Below are 10,384 nucleotides of genomic sequence, written 5' to 3' on the forward strand. Positions count from 1 at the left end.
AACTAGTAACACCATCATCTCTTAAGATTTGACATTTTCTCTATTTTACCTTCTGTCAGTTACAATAATTATATATTTAAATGTGGAAAAAATATAATAAGTAAGGCTTTAGTTATAAACGTTATTTTTAACTAGAACTTTTTGAATTTTAATAGTATGCCAAAACGCTCTGGTACAAAGATTATGTTTGTAAACAAATGGTTGCATTTTAGTACATGTATGTGTATCGGAAAGCACATAGATATGTGTATATCTAAAAACTTTTATAAAAAAGTGACTTTGAAATACAGGCAAAAAATAACATATGCCGGAGAATCATAAAAGAATTGGATTAAAAGGACTATTCATTTAAATTATTATCGATGGTTTTGTTTCTAACTTGACTAAGCGGGTTCGCGTCTTGACTAAACTAAAACAAATCAGTGACACATTATCATATCCGTGAAAGGTTACAAATCTTTGAAACATAATTATTTCTATCTATATCTTAAATTATGTTGGTATCTTGGAAATAATCAACAGTATAAATCATGAAAATAGTAAGGCACTCTATACCTCAGAAATGAATAAATATATTCTTTTTTAGAAAAGAAAAGGCAAACTACAGTTTCATTACATTTAAATAACAGTTTCAGAGCGCGTTAAATGATTATTGCCTGAAGTAAGTAGCCCTGATTGGGAAATTATTTGTCCAAAAAAGTAAAAAAAGTGTAAACAAAGTAGTATTTTGACTTCCATACACGATACTAAAATACTATTACTGTACAAAGTTGCAAAAAGGGCAACGGAATAAAAAGATGAATTGCGTGAGTTGACAATAAGAAACATTTTGGCAACTTTCAATAGGACACCTTTGGAAAATGAAAACAATAGCATACCTTAGGGATATAAGGCCTTTTAGGAGAAGGTTTATATATGCATATACTCTGTAAAAACGTTTCACTCAGTTAGTTAACCATTTTAACAATGAGAATGCGATTTGAGTCATATTTGCTTCAGGAATTGTTATTTAGTTATGATAGGTGTCACGTTTGATATTCTGCAGTCGGTATTCCAATCGAACTGTTACTGACAATGGAATAATCTTTTTTTTGGTTTAATTGAAAAAAATCCATGTGCTATCAAAGTCCTGTTTGTTGACCATTTTGCAAGATTTTATTTTCAAGTTTGTTTCCTCGTACCTACAACTCTTAAAAGATTTGTTCTGATAATTAATGTGAATACTATAATTGAAGTATGACGCGAAATCTGCACTAACATCATCAAATATCAAAAACTATATAGCTTTAAGCAACCTCAAAATACTGTTTATTGAAGTGGTATATTAATTAAAAATTTATTAAAACGTGTTCTTTATTAAAATAGCTACAATGTGTCTTTCTCTTAGGATCTTAACCCTTTAAGTGCTGAAGTCTTTGCCACCAGTATAGAGCCAGGCCAGCCTGCACATCCGTGCAGTCTGACCAGGCTCTATACTGTTGGCTGACAAATTTTAAATATTCATATTGATATCCCTAAAATTGATAATGGACAGTCCCAAAAATGGAAGTGGGACAAGTCCATTTAAAATATTCAGCATGTTCAGGGTTAAAACTGAGAATATTTTATTAGTAATTGATATGCTATAAAAATTCTGAGTTTTTAGGTTCAATTGTCAGGCTGGATGATGATCGCAGTGCACTGTCAAAAATCTTTCTGGAGCATCGATTTGGAAATTGGTTTGAACCGACTTTCAATTTAAGCGTTTCCTTACCTTGTGTTTCTCATTACTTATGCGGCAGCTGAAATATATGACACTTCTAAATGGATGAACAAACATGCTTTTTATCCGACCCTTGAACCATAATGCCCTCTGCCGGTGCACGGTGCAACATGAGAACAATATTGTTATGAATTGTAATATGAATGACCCTATAACCTGCGACCTTTGACATTCCATAACAGCCATGGGTAGACTTGACCGAACTTTGAACTGGTCTTTAATTTGAAAAACAGTTTTTAAATGCATCGCCTTGTAGATTTTTGATAATATCGTCTTTATGCATCCGCCGGTTTCTCACGTTATAAAAAGTTATAAAATTGCAGTTTCTATTTACTTTTAACTTGAGATGTAAAACGTTTCTTTTGCTCGGCGACATGCCCTTCATTAAGGTAATAAGATCAAACGCGTTCACTTCAACGTATAAAAGGATCTTTTTTAACGTTCATACAATAAAAGGGTTTTTGTAAATAATAATTCAAAAGGAGAAACTCTTTATAGTTTGCTATTTTCGATGTCTTTCATAACACTAATAATCAAACAAGATGTGTGTTTGTATGTAAGAATGGAAGATTAGTTTCTTTATAGAAAGAAAAGCCTTTGTAAACCTTTGAACATTTTATGTAATCGAATTAAAACAAATCTATATTTTGTTATAGTATTGATATTAAATAATAAAAGTCAGTTGGACAGGCTTGACTTCGTCCTTATTACACGTAAGACTTTCTATATCTTGTTTATGATAGTGAGATACTAACTATATTTTTATAGTACTAATATACATCATGTTTTCATTTCTTTGATCATTGTTTATAGAGTTTTCGGTAGAACAACGTAACGAATTACCAAGATAACATTTATTTGCTGTTGTGAGCCTCTCCCTTGAAAATTCCGTCGAGCTATTATGTTTTAAGACTGTTTTAACTTAAGTAGCCCCTCATAAACACGAAAAGAGATTCATTAAAAGCCTATCCCTTAAACATATATATTGGTCAATGACCTAGGTTAAACGCAACTGGGCATGTAAACACTATGTAGCGTGACTCAATATTGAGTCAATGCGCTCACACTGAAATATTTCACGTGTACGCAAAATCTCTCTTTAGTCAGTAGCTCACTATTAAATCAGATAATGAATTCGGGGGTGTTTTGGCAGAAACAAGGTGTGAAAGTAAGTTTTCACCTTTATACACTTTCAAGATACGGGGTATATAAAATTCCAGTTCAAACAGCTTCAAGATTCATTGGTTTGAATAAAACGGTTTATTGTCATTTTCAAAGCTGTTTTGTAATTAATTTTAACAATGTTTACCAAATTGCCATGGCATTTTACGGAGTTTAACTCATAGCAATGATTTTTATGGTGTTTACCACATTGACACGTTTTACATTGCCATTCCCTGTTTATGGCATTAGAACGGTTGTTTATCCCTACGGCGTTTATCAAATTGCCAATTTTTTATTTTAAAACCAAGTCATCGATGTAATATGCAATAATATTATGTTATATGGTTATAACAAGGTATTGCCAATCAAAATCGGAACATTTCGACTATTATTCATATTCAAAGTTTGTCTGAAAGGGTAGAGAGGATGCGATTGTCTTTCCCATAGTCCTTTTACGGTGTTTACGCAATTGCCTAAAACGCAATACACCTGCAAATCACAATGTACTTCAATGCCATTGTCTTTTCCGGTCTTTCATGATGTTTTTACGTAGACGGTTTATAAAATAATCAAAATCTCTTTTTATATGGTCATACAATCAGATAAACTTAATAACATATTTCGACCAGCTTAGTCAAGCGTTACCGCCTGATGTCAAATGGTAAGAATTCAAAATAAAACCATTGTATTGTCAGATTTCAGACGTAAAAAACTTGAATATAGCGTCACGTTTGGCCAATCACTTATGACGTCTCTAAAATTAATATATAATAAACAAATCGTTTATACATGTTCCTTTGGCGTATGTCATAAAAGTTTTGTAACAGTAAGAATAGGAATTGATGACGATATTTGTAAAGAAAATATTCAAATGGACAAACATTAAAACCAGAGAAAATAAGCATACATCATAAGATATATGCTTGACTTAAAAAAGTCAATTCAGCGGTCATATTGTCATGTAATCATAAAAATGTTTAAGCTCACTCTTTAACCGATTTTCTTATCTCGGCGAGAAGAGGGTGCAATGACCGATTGCTTTAATCACGTGACTTTTGGTCATTGCTGATTGGTAACAGGAGCTGAAAAAGAAGCTCTACATTTGAGCCGTGTCACGACAAAACCAACATAGTGCGTTTGCGACCAGCATGGATCCAGACCAGCCTGCGCATCCGCGCAGTCTGATCAGGATCCATGCTGTTCGCTTACAAACTCAATAACAAGTAGAGAAACCGATAGCGAACAGCATGGATCCTGATCAGACTGCGCGGATGCGCAGGCTGGTCTGGATCCATGCTGGTCGCAAACCCATTATGTTGGTTTTGTCGTGACACGGCTCATTTATTTGTTCAAATAAAACTACCCCAAAAGGGCTTACCATATACAATGTACCATAAAAAATACCAGCAACCATATAACAAAACATTTTATTTAGACTAGTGACGTACGAGTTACGCAAATTTTCGTTTTTGTAGTCCAAGTTAAGGTTTCTAAATATAAGACATAGTTTTTCGTATCAATGAATTTTCTCTTGCTTGATAAACAATACATACAAGTATATATTATTATTTTACCTGAGAAAGAAAATGCGCGCTAATTCATGCGTTCATATAACTTTTTTGCTATTATCTCAGATAAAATTAAACTGCTTCATCATTTACGTGAGCTCAAAATATCTTTTATAGGCTCCAATCAACAATAGTAAATATCGCGAGATTTAATGGAAAAGTTTTCGGACACTTAAGTATGCATTTGTTCATAAACACTTTATTTTATGCTAATTAGATAAAATCCATGGTACTATATATTACCGTATACTAGTGTTACAGTCGATGTGCGTGCATTGGGTAAATATATACGTTAAAATTATTTCATTGTGTTCCTTACGGCACATTTCTCGATTAAAATAGCTCTACTCATATTTTTTGTGGCTGATTTCTGCCATTTGGTGTCTTTGTGTCTTCGCCCCTGACGAAGACACGATCATATGCTCACTTATCGTGCTGTCGCCTTCTACGATACAAAGACACGATACATTTAGGCGAAATAACGATATTTTAATAAGTAAAGACAAGAGATGTTCTTCTGTAGAATTATCGTGTCGGTGGGTAGAAATCTTCGTATCGTCGTGTCTTCGGCGACATGATAAATGGTCTTTGTGCCTTCGTGCTCGCCCGCAAAAGTCGAACACACGATAAATTGGCCAATTATCGTGTCTTCGCATTTCGCCTTTTGAGGCGGAGACACGACAAATATAGTGCATCGATATGAAGAATTCTATCCGCCGACACGATAATTCTACAGAAGAAGGAAGTGTTTTTGCCAATTAAAATATCGTTATGCATATTATCGTGTCTTCATCTTCGACTTTTGAGGGGCGATGACACGAAATGGCACAAATCAGCCACCATGCTACTTCACTTAAACTGCAATGATGACAATTAACTTGAATTTGTTCTTTTCTCGCTACGTTGAACGGGTTACCCGTTGAACGTTACGTGGATATGGAATTTTTAGCATAAGGAGATACACAGTGAGATATTTATGATGTTCTCAAAAAAAAAAAAATACTCATATATCCTTTCAACAATATCAAAAATATAATATAATTTTAACTTATTTCTACTTTTTTTTATTTAAATACATTGTAAATCTAAATGATATTGGATAAAATTGTGTTTAAAAAGTAATTATAAATGTCATATTACATTTTACACAACATTTCAGTTATCTAAACAGATGTTTGAACTATAACATCTGGGAGTGTTTGTGAATAATTAACTTACCAATCATAACTGTCAAACTTTATCATCCGTTTATTTATCTATATGTGTGTGTCTTCGCATCAAATAAACATTTTTATTTTCAAAAAATATTTTTGTTTCTTTTCACTCCGTTTGTTTATATAAGCAATGTGCACAGTATTGGGAATTTCAAAATTTGTATACCAAATTTAAAATATCATAAATACATTTCATTACCTACTTAAATTTTCAAGGACGTTTACGTTAATACTGGGTGGATTAACTCATTTGAGCCGTGTCACGACAAAACCAACATAATGGCTTTGCGACCAGCATGGATCCAGACCAGCCTGCGCATCCGCGCAGTCTGATCAGGATCCATGCTGTTCGCTATCATTTTCTCTACTTGTTATAGAGTTTGTAAGCGAACAGCATGGATCTTGATCAGACTGCGCGGATGCGCAGGCTGGTCTGGATCCATGCTGGTCGCAAACGCATTATGTTGGTTTTGTCGTGACACGGCTCATTTATAGCTTGGTTTCACTGGGACTAGTGATCTGTTCCTCTAACCTACTTGATTTCTCCCTTAATTTCTTATCAGCTTGATAGTATCCTTGACTGACCTGATTTTTTATTGAATGGAATAATTGACAATTTTGGATAAAAAATAATTATTCCCCATTTGAAATTATATATATTTTTTCTTAAAACTAGTTTCTAACAATCTTAGATTAAAAAAGAATTGATATTCTCAGATACTAGATTTAAGTATTTTCTTCTTCTTTTTCTTCTTCTTCTTCTTCTTATTATTATTATTATTACTATTAAGTATTCGGTAATTGGAAATTTTGAGAATCTCAAATTAAAAATATTGTTAACAGTACAAAGTTTATATAATCTCCACCAGAAAAATGGGAAAGTCGCCATATAACCAATCCTATACTGTACTTTGTTGATGCGACGTAAAACCTAATATGAAAAAAAAATCACAGTAACATGTTGAATGAATATGATACAATCTTTTAACATTGTAACAGTATTGAATAAAAAAAAACAATATCCATTTAAATATTATCCCTTACATGTACACAAGTGTTGTGGTATAATATATAAAATCATTTGCATATACAGTTCTGTGTAGTATACATGTATGTGATTTTATATGAATATTCATTCATGTTTTCCCTTAAAATGTTTAAGGTGACAATAGTAGCATGGTATTGACCAAACGGTAAAATTTGATAACATTTTTTTACCATTTGCCAGACCATACTACACAGTATATAATAACCAACACAAGGAATATATTTACAGAAGATAATAAGGAAATGATGAGTAATTGTGCATTGTCATTTAAGTTATAACCAATCTATAATCATATACTGACCTACATGTTCTTTATAATTCATGTTTACATTATCCTAGATGTTACATCCTGGTCTTGACATTATCTAATAGCTATATAATACACATGAGGACATTATCAACAAACAGAGGTGGACATCTGTTACCTGAACATAAAACAATTCTCTGCTATTATTTTTAAAATCAATTCAAATTAACTATATCGGTCATTAAACTGCAAATTTGAGTCTGTATCAACAAAACAAACATTTTGAAGTGTTTTTAAGATGTGATTATGCTATATTGACATTGATTTCGGATATTGATATCACTGGCAGATGATGTGAACAACCAAAATTACTGCCAGTCCCTTAAAGTGAAGTTTTTTCTTCATTTTTTTATCAGGTTTTATTAAAATGGTGACATAGATGGTGATTTCCTAAGTCATATATACATGGTTTTAGCCATTTGGTGAGTGCCCAGCTTTACTGGTGAGACCTCACATGCCTGTCCTCACATACCTGATTGACCATTATCTCCGAGACAAGAAGTTTCTTCCATACTACCACCAGCTTTCTATTATATCAACTCAAATAGCTTCCTATAATATTTAAATTAAAGGGGGCAAAACTTTGCAAAAAAACTTTTCAGGATTAAAAGCCCTTTTGGAATGACATTCACGTATTCCAAGCCTGAAGTTGATAGCTTTTAAACTAAACCTTTGATAATGAAAAGGTTAACTACCTCCAATGCCATATCTGATGATGAGAGGGTTATGAAGAAACCCTCTCACACAAACAGCTTATGTCAGTTACATTTTTTTCAAGTAAGATTATTAATGGATCAGATGAAGGGAAAACCTTTGGTCTCCCAATGAACCAGGAGTGAACTTTAATATAATTTCCTTCATATTTTACACTCTGGATGCTAGAAATTATAAGTTTCGGGTATTCCAAACATGGGTAACATTAACAATACCCACTGTTTTATTACACTTTTTAAAGCTATATTTCATTTATATCATGCTATTTAACACCCTTCTATTGATAATCATTACAAAACATATGACACTTTAAAAAAAAACATGTAACATATAATTATCCCAATAATAAGTTGGTAACATTTGCTAGAATAAACAAATGTAATCACATAAACATCTCTTGAAGTTTTTTATCCTTTATTTCATATTGATGTGTTTGTTTCCTACTATTGCCTGATTTCTCTATCTATTTCATTTGGTGCAAATTTTAAGGTCTTTCTTTTTCAGTTTCAATTGTAATTCAACCATGGACTAATTATTAAAAATTTAGATATACAGTATAACATGTGCTGAAGGCCATTTACTTAAATTAAAGGCACATTATGCCTCAAAAATGAATGCTTTGGCCTTCTTTGGAAAGGGCCAACAAGAGTTTTATAACACTGAAATAAAAGTTTAATAGCATGTCAGATGCCCTAAATTATCACATGAAGAAATGCTAAATCATGTGTCATACTAGAAACAACAGAATTCAATGAAACTAGGTTTTCTTCACAGAAGCTTCTTCATCAAGTGCCTTGATGCAGATTGTTTTTTTGTTTTTTTGATTTTTAACATATATAACATAACATATATACTATATAGATGAAAAATATGTTTTTACACATTTGAAATACTAATTGTATCTCATTTGATGCATATTATTACAAAGAACAAACTTTAGGACAATTAATTTTATTAATAATAATACTAAAATATTCATAAGATTGTTACAGTGAGTACATTACCTGTATGTTGTTTGGTCATTTTGTTTGCTCTGCACATTAACTTGTTCATTATTTACTATATACAGGTATCATTCTATTATGCATTCATATACTATATATAATAATTATTAACTTAGACCTCCGTGCCATGTACTATTTCGTAAATAGTCAAAATGGAAACCCTAAAGGTTGCCCAAATGTCTAGAAAAACTTTATGAGAACATTAAACATATAAGTGAGATTGGTAACTGTTGTGGTTTGATCCTAAATTAGGTAAAATAAAACATTAACATTTTTTAATGATTTAATTTCACATCTTACTAACATAAATTTCAGAATAAGGGTTTGCTTAGACTTCATATCACTTTTAATAACCAGCTCCTAAAAACACATTTTTGTTTTATGCATTATTTTGGGAGATTCAAATATGTTTTGTTTTGGTCAAAGCATTGAGAAAGAAGTTTTTTACCCTTACCACACTAAATACATGTATCTTAGATGCAATTGTCCATCTTGGTCTTCACTCCGGTCACATGGGTTAGATAGATTAGATAGATTTATTTCAGTATTCTGCAATAACATGGTGAAACATATTCAATATATTATAAAACAATAAAATCAAATATCAATGTATAAGAAATTAACCATACCAAAAACATCATACCAAGGATAACACAAGAAGAGGGTAGTTTATTTCACAATACACATCCATTGTAAACAAAAGACTTTAATTCGAAACCTTTGACCTTAGGTAGCATATAACACCCAGTTTCACTTGACCTGGTCCTTTAAGTATAAACAGAATATAATGGAATAAAGTTTTCTCCGATATATTCAGGGACAAGTCCATGTTTTATTTTAAAAACATAACAGAGGATAATTTGATCGACTGACAGGCAAATAAGTAGATTCAGTTGCTGGCAGCAGGCTAAATGTTAGAATAAGCCAATCAAATTCTTCTTATAACTATATGAGAGGACGAACGCTTGTGTCAACAAATAACCGATTTAACATAAAGTACGCAATTATCATTTATGTTGGACAATATAAATACATAAATACATTGTGTATATCAATGAAACATCTTGCAATGACAATAAATAACATTTCAATAAAACAATGCAATTTAAGTGGTGCAGAAACCTAAGTGTATTTTAAGTGAATTTCATTATCAATAATTATATCACATGATGCTGTTATTCATCATGATGGCTATATAATGTAAGATGTGAATGGAGAACAATATACAATTTCTTCATAATCTCAGTAGTTGGTGTAAACGGTAAAAATATTACAATAAAGTTAACAACATCAATAACAACAATATCCAAACAACAACCTGCTTTTAGATGAAACTATACATTGTGAGATACAAAAACAGAGCAGATATTGCATAAGAAAAAAAAACAAAACAAAGTAGATAACAGGTTCTAAAAGTCAATGTAACAAATCTGGAAAAGGCGTGATCATTCTCCCTCAAAAGCAATGTAAAAACTGCAGACACTGACTGAGTCTAGACATGAAAGATAATAACATCAAACTATCTTTTGAGGTAATTATTACTGTTAAACAGGGTTTTTATTTTGGCTTCGTTGGGTTTTAAATTACACCAGCTCTGAAAAAG

This window comes from Ruditapes philippinarum, unplaced genomic scaffold, assembly GCF_026571515.1.
Source record: "Ruditapes philippinarum isolate M1 unplaced genomic scaffold, ASM2657151v2 ctg129_1_1_1_1, whole genome shotgun sequence".
Taxonomy (NCBI): Eukaryota; Metazoa; Mollusca; class Bivalvia; order Venerida; family Veneridae; genus Ruditapes; species Ruditapes philippinarum.